Source organism: Mirounga leonina, unplaced genomic scaffold (genome assembly GCF_011800145.1).
Source record: "Mirounga leonina isolate KUSES-001 unplaced genomic scaffold, KU_Mleo_1.0 Mir_154, whole genome shotgun sequence".
In the NCBI taxonomy this organism is placed as follows: domain Eukaryota; kingdom Metazoa; phylum Chordata; class Mammalia; order Carnivora; family Phocidae; genus Mirounga; species Mirounga leonina.
Window position 1 is genome coordinate 15632680 of NW_023270389.1, and position 14031 is coordinate 15646710.

Consider the following 14031-nt stretch of genomic DNA (forward strand, 5'->3'; position numbering starts at 1 on the left):
CCTTTTTTCAAAATATCATCCTCCATATATTCTCCATACAGGGTGCTATGCAGTAAAAATGCCTTATGAGTTATTCATTGCTTTAGACTCATCCATTTATTCATTCATATCTTCCAGAACTGTTTATTGAATATCTTATGTATAGAAGCATCTCTTAGATGCTTAGGATAATAATAATAAAATTTAGCACCTATTAAATGCGTACTACATGGTAGGCATTATTCCAAGGTTTATCTCACTAAAGTTTACAAACTCAAAATGGTAAGTACTATTATTATTACTCCCTTTTTACATATGAGGAAACTGTGATAATGTGAGGCTAAGAAATAGTCCTAAAACAAAAGTTCACTTTGTACTGAGAGGAAAAACACCACGAACAGACAAATGTAATATAGTAGCAGATCCACTAAGAACAAAGGTCAATTTAGGAGTAAATTCAAACCCATTCTCTCTCATAAGTAGCAATGTTTATGACAAAGAAATTTGGGACTTCTTGTTTCAAGCAAATAATTTTAATTTTAATTGAAAAAGAGTGTGTATACATGAGTTGAGAATCTCAGACTCAATTGCAAAGCTAGTATTGATGGGTCATAAGATCTTGTACAGGTTATTTAAACCATTTGGACTTTAGGTTCAACTACAAAGTGAGGCAGTAGAATAGAGTTTTCATCATTCTTTGACTCTTTAACTCTAATTAAAAGTTTTACTAAGACTTATGTATACATAGATATTTCATATTTAATCACAAGTATTATGAGTGTATTATCAAAAGTTGGAAATATAAGACTCTTTTCTTCACAGCACAAAAGTTCAAACAAATCTTTGATTAATCTTTCATTGGAGCTGCCAATTAAAGCAGGGTATAATGTAGTTAACTGGCACTCGAAGTAGGGTCTGTGAACACCTTAGAGTCCCAGAAACTTTTCCAAGGGGTCTTCCAGGTCGAAAATATTTTCATGTTAATATTAAGACATTGTGTCTCTTTTTCACATTCATCCCCTCACAGTGTACAGTGGAGTTTTCCAGAGGCTACATGAAGTGTGATGATGTTATCACTCTGGTGGCTAATAGAATACCTGCTTCTGTATTCTTTTTTTTTTCTTTCTCTCTCTCTCTTTTTTTTCCTTTTAGAATTTCCTCAGCTTTAATTTTTAATATGGTCCAGTATTGGTGGATGTAAAACACAGAGATAAAAGATTTGGGGGATTCTCTATTGTTTTTAAGAAATATGGGTCCTGGGACCCAGATGTTAGAACCACTATCACAGTTGACAAGAACATTTGAACTCAATGTAATACAGGAAAAAAATCGTAACCGTGCCATTTACTGGCAGTGTGTCTCTGGGCAAGTTACTTAACTCATCTAAGACTCAGTTTCCTCATGTGTAATATTATCAACCTCATAGCTCTTTTGCAAAGATGAAATGAGATAATGCACGTGAAGTTTTTTTTTGTTTTTTTTTTTTTTTTAAGATTTTATTTATTTATTTGACAGAGAGAGACACAGCGAGAGAGGGAACACAAGCAGAGGGAGTGGGAGTGTGAGAGGGAGAAGCAGGCTTCCCGCGGAGCAGGGAGCCTGATGCGGGACTCGATCCCAGGACTCTGGGATCATGACCTCAGCCGAAGGCAGCCGCTTAACCGACTGAGCCACCCAGGCGCCCGCACGTGAAGTTCTTTACACCAGGTCTGATACGTAAAAGCAAAACCTCTGCTCAAAAGTAATTACCTATCTTGGGAAGGATAGACAAGAAAATGGTAAACTGATAATAAATTGTTTAAAGAAAAAAGTTTAAAAAAAAACTTTTTTTTTTTACCACTGGGTACATAACTTTCATTGTGTACTCTTCACTTGGAAGATACAATTTATCAAAAGTAATAATTTAATTAAAACATTTTAAAAAAATTAACCTGTTCTTTTTTTTTTTAATGTATCAACACTTTTTTTTGGTTTATTCTTTTTTTATTATTATATTATGTTAATCACCATATAACACCCAGTGCTCCATGCAGAACGTGCCCTCTTTAATACCCATCACCAGGCTAACCCATCCTCCCACCCCCTCCCCTCTAGAACCCTCAGTTTGTTTCTCAGAGTCCATAGTCTCTCAGGGTTCATCTCCTCCTCTGATTTCCCCCCCCTTCATTCTTCCCCTCCTGCTATCTTCTTTTTTTTTTTTGACATATAATGTATTATTTGTTTCAGAGGTACAGGTCTGCGATTCAACAGTCTTACACAATTCACAGCGCTCACCATAGCACATACCCTCCCCAATGTCTATCCCCCAGCCATACCACCCCTCCCACCCCCCACCACTCCAGCCACCCCCCAGTTTGTTTCCTGAGATTAAGAACCTGTTCTTAATAGATAATGGGCCTTGTAGTTTATCTACCACTTCATTTTTTGATGATGTTTATTGTTCCAAATTCATCTATGAAAAGAGCTAAGCAAACAATGATGGCAGCTCTTAGTATGAAACATGGCTTTGCTACAGAGGCTAAGGCCAACTCCAAATTAATTGGCTGATATCTGAGCACATCCATATCCATTTGCCATACGCAAAACTTTGGCTAACTTATTTTCTACATGCAAAGTGAAAAGGAAGTTGTGATATTTAATTCTAAATTAACAATATCTTCCTTATTATTGAAGAATTCTTATCAATATACAAACACGTTCTAGTATCTCCCTTTTAAAAAAAAAAAAATATGACCACACAGGCCCACAGGCCCCTCCAGCTACCATCCTCTTTCCTTGTTCTCTTTTACAGCCAACTTCTCAAAAGAGTTATGTTAATAGTCCAGGCTTCTCCTTCCACACATCTGGTTCTCTCTTCCTCTCCAATCAGAGTTCTGTCTCTACATTCCACTAAAAGGCTTATTTCAAGACCACTTGCCACCAAATCCAAAGACCTTTCTGTGTACAACTTCTTTAACATTTCAACATCATAAAACAAAACAAAACAAATTTCAGCATCATTTGACACTGATGACCACACCTCCTTTTACATTATATCCTTTTCTTTTGGTGTCCATGAAATTGCACTCTCCTGGTTTTCTTCCTACTTCACTGGTCTCTTCTTAGTTTTCATTACTGACTCATTCTCTTCTGCTTGAACTTCTCACCTTCACCCTGCTTCTGACACTGACTTTGGTGCTGGGCCCTCTCCTCTACCTATGCTCTCTTCCTAGACTCTCCCTAACTCTCTTCTCAGACTCCTCTTAGACCCACTCTGCACTCTCTTCTTCACCCCATCCCTTCATTTTCAATCCTGTCCATATTCATTGATAGCACAGATATTTTTTGAGCACTTACTCTCTATGAGGCACAATTAGAGACACTAGGGTTGGAGCAGAGAATGAAACACATACAGGTCTCTGCTCCAGTGGAACTTACAGTCTAGTAAAAAGAAACAATAAATAATAATCGTAATCAATTAATAGATTACATGATATGTTAGAAATGAGTGATGAAGGCTTTGGAAAAGAGAAAAATAGAAAGCAAGAAAAGGGGTCCCAAAATGGGAGGAGTGGGGGAGGAAAGTGGCAGATTGCAATTTTAAATAGAAGTGGCTCAATGAAAAGATGAACTGAAGTTACCCAAGCTGTCTTGTGGGTAAAGTGGGTTGCAGGCAGAGGAAACAGCCAGTTCAGGGCCCTCAAGGCAGGAGCTTGTTTGATGTATTTGAGGAACAACAACAAGACTAGTGCGGCTGTAGTGCAGCTTGCATGTGGAGAGGGAGGTAGGAGGTGATGTTACAGGGAAAATTAGAGGGTGGGCAAGAACAGGTTTCTACTCTGAATGACATGAGAGCTACTATGAGGTTTTGAGCAAAGGTGCCTCGTGGTCTGACATGTTTCAAAATATTCTGGTTGTTGTGTGGATGGGGGTGGTGGTTAAGGTTAAAAGACCAGTTAAGTTGACTATTGCGTGATGGAAGTGGAAGAGAATGTCTCAGAGCAGGGTGGTCGTAGTAAAGGTGATGAGAACTGGTAGGATTCTGGGTGTACCTTGAAGTTAAATAAATCCAAAATTATTTCCTAATGACTAGCTTTAGATGTGAGGGAAAGAGAGGATGAATCTAAAGTTTTTGGCCTAAAAAATTGGACGGATGGAGTTGTCATCATCTAGGGAAAAAAGGAGAATTCCAGGTGAAGCAGCTTTGGTGGGTGCATCTGACACATTTTAGTTGAGGAAACTGAGCAGTATGGGTATGGGCATAGGGGATTTCCTACAGGAGCTAGAATTCACAAAACTGTGGGAAGAGCTGGAGAAGTGAAGATTCAGAGAGAGGAGTAAGAGGATGGATAAAAGAGCTGCCACCCATCCAGTCTAAGAAGCCAGGCATGACCAGCCGCCTAAATGGAACTGTCAGGAAGAAATTTGTGGCAACACCAATGGGAAGTTGTGCCTCTGTGTAGCTACCATCCCTGTGAAGCCAATATTAAATTGTAGACCCACAGCCACCCATAGTCAGTAATTGGAAGGAAGAGCCCAGATATGGAGCAAAAAAGAATGAGGATAAACTGAAACTTGGACCTCTGTGCCTATTTATCTCCACATCTAGCCTCAACGAACTTCAGGGAATAATGGTTGCCTCTTTACTTCATCCTCCAAATCTCTCACCAACTTTAACCCAGAACCATAAAGGGATGGTGCACTAGTTTCCTACTGCCACAGAACAAATTACCACAAACTTAGTGGCTTAAAAAGATATGTATTTGTTCTATCATAGTCACATGGGTCAGAAGTCTAGACGTGGCTTAGTTGGGTCCTTTGTTCTGCAATCAAGATGCCCCCTGGGCTGCATTCTCATCTGAAGCCTACTAAGGAAGTATTTTCTTCCAGATTGTTGGCAGAATTGATTTCCTTGTGGTTTTAGGCCTTGGGGGTTGTTGCCTTCTTATTGACTTTGCCCTCAGGTCCTAGAGGCCATCTACTGTCCCCTGCCACAGGGATCTTCACAGCCCTCTCATAAGGTGGCAGCTTCCTCCCCCAAGACCAACAGGAGAATTTTGCTGTCAGTCAGTTAAGATGGTGTCTCTTACATTCACGTGAGTGATAGAGGAGTGATACCTCATTTTCCATTGTTTAGAAGTAAGTCATGGGTCCTGCCTGAACTCAAGGGGAGGTGAATTTTACCAGGGTATAACTAACTCATGGTCACCTTAAGGTGTGATTGCCACAGAATGGGATTCTGAGATACATAGTTCCACTTTAACCTACTTAACATAATACAAACTATACAAGAGATCATATTAAGACTTGTTAAATTTGAGATGTACTAGAAATAAAAGTGGAGAGATTGAGAAGGCCATTGGATTTGAGACCAGATTTGAGGAGAGATGTCCAGTGACTCTCAGATGTATATTCCTAACCTAGTCTCTACTCAGCACTAGAGATTCATAGCTCTATGAGATATGTAAACTTCATATGGCCAAAATGATTCCCTCTTTCCCCAAATCTGTTACTCTTACTTCCACATCTCATTAAATGGTACCACCATCCACCCTTTCTTTCAAGGCAAACCCAAGAGTCCTCCTTGATTCCTCTCTTTCCCCTTCCTTCTACATTCAATCTGTCATAATTCTCTTGGCTCTACTTCCAAAACATAAATCCATCCACTTAGTTCCATCTCCACCATTACCACTGCAGACCAAGAAACTAGCACCCCTCCCGACTTTTGCAAAAGCCACTCCTTCTCTTGACCCCTATTGTGGACTGCATTGTGTTCCCCCATAATTCATATGTTGAATCCATAACCCCCAGTGTGACTGTATTTGGAGGTAGGGACTTTAGGAATTAATTAAAGTTAGATGAGGTTATAAGAATTGGCCCTGATCTGGTAAAACTGGTGCCCTTATAAGTAGAAAAAGAGACACCAGAGGTCTCTCCCTCTCTCTATGTGCATGCAGAGAAAGGCTGTGAGAGGACAGAGTAAGAAGGCAACTATCTACAATCAAGTAGATACACAATCAAGGCCTCACCAGAAACCAAGCCTGATGGCACCTTGATCTGCACTCCTAGTGTCCAGAACTAGGAGAATATAATGTTTTTTTAAGCCAGTCACTGATGTTTTGTTATGGCAGCCTGAGTAGACTAATACAACCCCCTACATATATTCTCCACAGAGCAGCCAGGATGATCTCTTTAAAACCTACAATAAATCATGTCACTCCCTTGCTTAAAGGCCTTCAATAATTTTCCATTGAAATTAGAATCAGACTCTCTAATGTTGGTCTACAAGATTTCACCATCTAACTTCTGCCCATCACTTTGACCTTATCCTGTGCAACCCTCCCTCTCACTCACACTAGCTTCTCACTGTCAGCAGAAATACCAAGCTCTTCCCTTTCACCTGAAAGCTTCTCCTCCTGTTCTTTACATGGTTGGTTTCTTCAGCATTCTTGCCTAAATGGAACTTTTTCAAAGATCCAAATCACCCGTCTTAAACCAAGAATCTCACTCTTCCCCACCACCTAAACCCAAACTCTATTTTAATACTCTACTTAATACCTTCATAATTTGCCACCATTTCTAATTCTCTATTTTGCTTATATATTGCCCATTTTTCCCCATTATAATGTAAAACTCAAGAGGGCTGTGTCCATGTATCCTTTGCTTTCTGCTCTGTCCTCAGAGCTTCAGAGGCTGCTTATTACACAGGAAGCCCTCAATAAATATGTCCTTCATCAAGGATTGAGTAAATACAAGACTATGGCTGGAATGAAATTCTTTTAAATATATTTTAGTACAATTTTACTAGTATTGCCATAAAATAGATTACCAGAGTAGAATTGCTGGGTCACAGACTATGCACATTTTTAATTTTGATAGATCAGAAGTACCGCTTTTTAATATTTAGTGTGACTGATTTGCCACTTTAAAATTTAATTATCACAAATTTAATTTTTTTCCTCTTCTCCTTTGAAAAATGAGCCATTTCGAAACCATTCTTTTTTTCTCCAATGTTTTTATGGTAACTGAGGCATCATCGTTCATTTTGCAAGAACTCTAGCTTTTGCTTTATAGATTAAATTGATAGAGCCCATTTGTCCATGAAGAAAAAAATCTGTGAATTGAATCTTCTTTTTGCATTGACCCCCCCATTACAAAATGAATGATATATTCTGAGAGAGGAAAAAATGAAAACCCCTCTTTTACATATCAAATACAAAACAGGTATTTGTGGGAGTAAAGACATAAAAGTGCACACTCCTAGCACTAGCATATGCATACTCCAAACTGAACATTTGGTTTGAAATTTACAATTGCTTCAACAAATGGCCCCTGAGTCATCAATTATAATAATGCATATCATAATTACTTAAAAGGAGGATATGCATTTTTACTTTCTTGAGATCTTTCAAACTACGCCTTCGAATGTTAGTTAGAACCCAGAGCTAGGAATGCTTTAACACTTGTGTGTGCTTTTGGTCTCATTCTATGTGTGGTCATCAATAGTGTCCCTAACCTTTCCAGCTGCCTCGTAGCTGTTTGATATGTACAAGTGACCGGTGCAAAGGTGTGGATGACGCCACACAAACATGTGCCTGCTGTCAGAAAAACAGACCAGGTACCTGTGATTCTGATAGTGGTCTGAACAGAGGACAGTATAATTGGCTTCGACTCAGCCCCGTTTTTATAATCCCCACTTTGACTGTGATCAAAAGACAAACATCTGCATTGAAAGAATAATTACAAATTTTGAGATAGAGCAAACATTCAATAAAAAGTTTTAAAATCTTATTCCTAAGAAAATACTTTCCTATTATCTTTTATATATGCTGATCCATATTTATTGGCTGAATAATATCTAAATGAATTCATTAATTAATTCCTGGCAGATTTTTTATTTCATCAGTCACTGACCATGACCTACATACCACAATAGGGCAAAATTTTAACACCCCATTATTCTCTCAAATTGCATTGTATTCTCTCAAATTGCTTTTTATACCAAATTGGTTCTTCACATTTTTGCCTAATGCTACTCAGTGTTTCCTAACCAATTTTCATCCAAAAAAATTACGGTGATTTTCATAGCCCTCTCCAGTCTTGCCACCAATCCCTTTCCAGCCTAAATCCCCTCTATTCCCTATACTTCGGCTCCATGCAGCTCCCAGCTCATTCTCAAACACATCCTGCATTTTTTCTTCTGTTCTTTCTTCTAATCACTCACATGTTTTTATCTACTCAAACTCTGCATCTTTCCTGACCTATATCAGATGCCACCTCCCAAGTAAGTCTGCCCCACTCCTCAGCCTCCTCCCTTCCCAATTAGAAGTGTGCCTTCAGTATTTTCCTGGCATTCTGCTACAGCACTTACCACACTCCAAATTGTGTGTATCTATGTTTATTATTGACCTGCTCTAGTAAATTATGAGCTCCTAAGAGTCAGGAGCCTCTGTTATCCATCTTATTTCCCCCACAGCAACTTTATAGAATCTTGTACATACTAGATGCACAAAGGTGTTTAAAGAACCGAATGGGGGGGGGCGGGGAATGCCTGGGTGGCTCAGTTGGTTAAGCATCTGACTCTTGGTTTCATCTCGGGTCCTGATCTCAGAGTCATAAGATCGAGCCTGGCGTCATTGGGCTCCACTCTCAGCATGGAGCGTGCTTAAGACTCTCTCTCCCTCTCCTTTGCCCCTCCCCCCACCTCTAAAATAAATAAATAAATAAATAATAAATCTAAAAAAAAATTGAATGTGGCTACAGACCAACAATACTAGATGTTTCTACTAACCATTTTAGCAGCTCTGTCATACAACTTAGCAATGCCCCCTAGCACATGCACACGCTTCATGCAGGTAAAACAACAGACCATGAACTTAAAGGGTTTTCTTCTACCTTTCTTGTATTATGAATCAATCTTTGATTCAGGAGCAACACTGCATGTATGTGTGTGCCATCAAAAAATGTCTTTGTCCTACCATGAGAGACGATGGACTCTGAAAAGCAGACTGAGGGTTCTAGAGGGGAGGGGGGTGGGAGGATGGGTTAGCCTGGTGGTGGGTATTGAGGAGGGCACATTCTGCATGGAGCACTGGGTGTTATGCACAAACAATGAATCATGGAACACTTCATCTAAAACTAATGATTTAATGTATGGGGATTAACATAAGAATAAAAAAAAATGTCTTTGTCCTATCAGCCAGGAGGTTTGTAGGCAGAGATAGCGGTGGTAAAGTAAATCACATGTGAAATCAGTGGAAATTTTCTGTATTAACATTTTGCAGGCTTGGAAGTCTCATACTGAGATAACTATGGATAAGTATTCAAGGCTATTATTTGGCTATGGGTAATAAAAGATCACTTCTGTATTGAGACTGATGGGACGTCTACAAAATGAGTACTAGATATAAATATGTTCATCAACTTTGGAGAAGTTAAACATTAACTTTATAAATGGAAAGGAAGATAGACCTCCAGAACCTATGCCTCAAATGATCTGGCTTTCAGAAATCTACAAAAATATTTTGTGTTGATTTGTCAGCATTAAAATATGTAAATCATCCTATTGATTGGCTGTACTCTGTCCAAAGCCATGGCTTTTAGGCAATAGTAAATAAGAGTAATAGTAAATTATAGTAAATAAGAGCTTTTCCTACTTCTCGTGTTTTATTTGTAGTCTAAACCAGAAACTTGTCTATAACCATTTGTTTATTGTTATATTTATAGGAAAATTATAACTTATGATAAAACTAAGAAGAAGCACCCAAATGGTTCAACTAAGGAAAACAGAGGTTAATAGAATTAAATTTAGATTCCTCTGAAGCTCTCTTTATACAAAAGAAAGCAAAATTTTGATGTGACATATTCTCTGGATCTTGGCATTCATGATAACTAACAAGGAAAAGAATCCTGTAACCGGGTTAGGATTTATAGGCCAAAAGTCACACATTTTAAAATGAGGAGTGTATGATAAGCCATGATAAGGAGTATGGACAGAAGAAACCCCATCAGCTGGGAATGAAGTTGATGGTGACCAGGAAGATTAACCCTTTCCAACATGTAATAAGCACACACAATACTCTGTTGATGAGCACAGCAGTACCTCTATGCCACTGTTTTGGTTCATTACCAGGAGCAGGGTAAAAAAGATTCCTAAGGGCCAAGGTAAGTGGGTTCAGTGAAAATGCACCACAAAGACCAGAGGGAAAGCTTTGGAAACTGCTGGATCATCAGATCAATAGACTCAAAGATGACTAAGTTAGGTTGCTTTATGCAGTTTAAACATTTGTGCAGGGAGTCTCCCCACGCAGTCTTTTATTGACAGCTACAGATCAATGGTAATTTTTGATCATTTTCAACCTACATAAACCTATTGACCCCATGGCCACCTTTGGGGCACTTCAAGTCATCAAAAATAATCAGAGGAGATGGTGTAAAATTGTCAGACTGCTGAAGACTCCAAGTAGTTTCATGTGCCCCCAGGAGCAGAGTTGAGAGGTTAAAATGCAGTTCAAATTGCCAGCAGAACCTCAACTGGCAAAGTGTTCCAGAGAGTCTTGTCTTTATGTCTCATAAAAGGACATACGGATTTGGATCCAGACTCTGACCATTATGCATGTAAGTTTTTTTTTTTTTAAAAAAAAGCTAAGTCTCGTTGGAAATATTAGATTGCAGAGACTGGATTATGCCTCTTTTCCTCTGTTGAATCATTCTTTCCACCTGCTGCCTAACAAAAGTAGTTAAATACTTGTAGAATAAAAATATGAACATTAGGTGGATGTGAACATGGGAAGGACAAGGACAGATGGGAAGTGAGCACAAGCTTGTAGCCCAGAGATCGGGGATAACAAGAAATCTATCTCCTAAGAATCAGTAAGATGGAAGAGTGAGGGAAAGAAGGAGCAAAATAAGGACAATGAGGAGGAAGAAGTAAGAGTATTGAATCTAGATCATCTCCATAGGGGATGGAAGTAGGGGGAGCAGAGGAATGAAAGGGAAGAAAAGGTTTTTTTTTTTTATTTTTATTTTTTTAAAGATTTTATTTATTTATCTGACAGATAGAGAGACAGCGAGAGAGGAAACACAAGCAGGAGGAGTGGGAGAGGGAGAAGCAGGCTTCCTGCTGAGCAGGGAGCCCGATGCGGGGCTCGATCCCATGACCCTGGGATCATGACCTGAGCCGAAGGCAGACGCTTAACGACTGAGCCACCCAGGCGCCCCAAGAAAAGGGTTTTTAATGATGACTTTCACTAGTCAATAGCGGAGAACACTACATCCCCAAAGGAAGGTATTTAATCCAAAACACTTAAGGTAGACAGTGTTCAAGCAAATCTGAATTTAAGGGGGAAAAAACCAAGTAACTGAATAAACAGACAAGATACGACCCAATCCGCAGAATGAACTCTGCCCAAATTTTACAGCAGGATTCTAAAATAGTGAACTTTGGTGTTGGAAATCCATTCAAGAGAGAATAATGTAAATGATTTCTTTAAATGTTGAAGAATATATTGGTAAGGATCGTCTTGCCATTTTTAAATTTTCTGCATTTTTTAATATGTGGCCTTTACTAAACATTGACAAAAAGCATGGCCATTAATGAGGCTTATTTAAGGTGTGTGTGTGTGTGTGTGTGTTGCTCTTCAGAAATAACAACACAATGTGAGAACTTGTCCTCCATAAATTTATGTATAAAAATTCTCCTTTACATTTCCTTTACATTTACAATATGAGATTCTTTCTTTTTTTTTTCTTTTAAGATACAGACCAAAGTAAGCAAAACAACTACTGTAATCACCTTTTGTAGGAATAAACCTCTAAAGATCTCTGTGTCAGGCATGCACGAACTTCGACTTGAGATCTGCAGGTCATATTTCTACATTAGATGGCGGATGTTTTGAGGCCAGGGCGTTCTGAATACTTCTGCTTTCTGAGGATCTGAGCTATAAATGTTTATTAAAAGGATCTATAATGAAATCAGTTTTGTTATTTTTTTAATGGTTGCCTGGAGTGTGTTGGATGACTGAATGCCAGTTGTTAATCATTAAGTACTCATGTTACCAAAAGTGTTTGGTAGTATTGCCATCTAGGGGCTGAATGGAATTCTCAGCTCTGAAATAAACTCTAATTGAGCAGGTGCTGCTATTGACAATATACATATGTTTTTGCTTTATAGCCCACATGCTTTTCATGTTTCTTATGACAAAAGCTATCCCTAAATGTCCCCCAACAGCCTACCTTTTTTATATATAATCTGTTAGAGGTGATTACTATTTGCTTTGGAGCTTATGCTTTTTGGGCATCTATTACTGAATATTCTGAACAAAGAGTTTTTCTTTTTTGCATTATTAATCTTGCCCGTGTTTGCCCTATTTCTACAGAAAAGGAATCATTTATCAGAAAAGAATGTTTGCAATCGGGACTTGTAGCATCTTCAGATTTAATATTCATTATGGTCATTCTAGTTCTGTGCTGTATTTATCTAAAAGACCAATCCAATGTTGTGGAGAAATAAGTTTTAAATATTTATGATCTAACTTTTAATATTTTAAAAAAGAGAAATTAGTATTTCTATAAAATTTGTTTCAGAGTCTGGTCGCTTAGCAAATGTTTAAATATTAAAAGATTTCAAGAGGTTAGCATGTAATATCATAATGGGACTTATCGAAAGAGGAAAATTAACTTACAAGTTTTTGATAAATAAAGGAAATTATATTTTCTCTGCTTGTGTTTAACACATAGTAAGAGACATTTAACAGTTGAAACTTATAACCAAGAATGTGAGGAAACTGTCAAAAATTATTTCTGTGATGTGTTTTGGTTTTGTCTGACCAGTTTTTTGGAAAATGGTTCAGTTCGATTTCGCCACCTTGTTTTAGATTTTATTCAAAATAATATTTGGATGCCTCTACATTAAGGAGAATTTCCATTCACATAATTTTGTCTGATGCTTTCAGGTATCTACTCTCAGAAATAACTTCCTCTTCTCTCCCCCCCATTTGTCCTTTTGTATCCACCAAGGGGAAGACAATTGAAAACTGTCATATTTAAACATCTGATAAACCAAACCTGATCGTACACACCATTAAGCATAAATATCCCATTAAGCGAGTCAAAACTTCCTCATGATTAATCATGTATAGTACGCAAAAGAAAGTGTGTATGTGTCTGTGTGTCTGTGTGTCTCTGGGTGTTTCTGTGTCTGTATGTGTGTGTGTGTGTGTGTTTACCTATATACATATTAACGGTCCACTTTCAGACATAATTGCTATTTGTAAACAGACATATCCATCCAGCCCAGATGTAGAAAGAGCACCTTGGGCTCTTTCAAAACATGAAGACTTTTAGTTCCAGCTTTTAGTTATGTAAATAAAATATGTTAAATGTTCTCTCCAAGCAGGAAGAAAAAAAAAAAAAACCACCTTAATTCTACTATCCTTTTTTTTTTTCTTTTAAATTAACAAAAACCAAACTCTCAAAGCCTAGCTAACAATTACTTTTGGTAAGTTTGATGGTTCTAGTTATGGTGTTTTTAACAAATGAGAATATTTTCACATGTATATCACTAGTAGACTTCTCTAAGAGTATTTGTGCATTCATAGTTCAGTTTGCTTGTTGTTTTGTTTTCTTGTGTCTGTTTTACTGCATTTGTAAGATATAAATACCAAGAGAATGAGAGAGGGAGACTAGAGAGAGTCGTATGTGTAAACAAATGGTGCTGGAGATTAACTGTTCCAGTTAGATCTCCAAACCCTTAAGATTATCCCATTCTTTGTCATGAAACTTGGTGCTACTGATTTCCACCATGAGCTGGATGTAGCACTGTCCTGAAGCATCAAAGATTTTTTTTTTTTTTATGTTATATATCACATCCTCTGGGTTGCAAACTCTGGAAAGGCAAGGATCCTATCTAATCCATATTTTGTGTATGTCTGAAATTACACAACATTAGATAATTTATTCAGGTGTGAAGAACAATAAAAAAACACATTGTTTTCTTAATAATTCAAAAACTCTGTTGTGATATTTTTGCTGTCATTGCTACTATACCTTGGTCAGAGAATGATCTTCCAGCAA

The 14031-nt window shown here is 37.9% G+C and overlaps 1 protein-coding gene across 1 annotated transcript in view; it reads left to right on the forward strand.

Annotated features, from left to right (window-relative positions):
• The window catches only part of USH2A (usherin), a 702118-nt gene that overhangs the window by 640798 nt on the left and 47289 nt on the right, over positions 1–14031 (forward strand). The window lies entirely within an intron of this gene.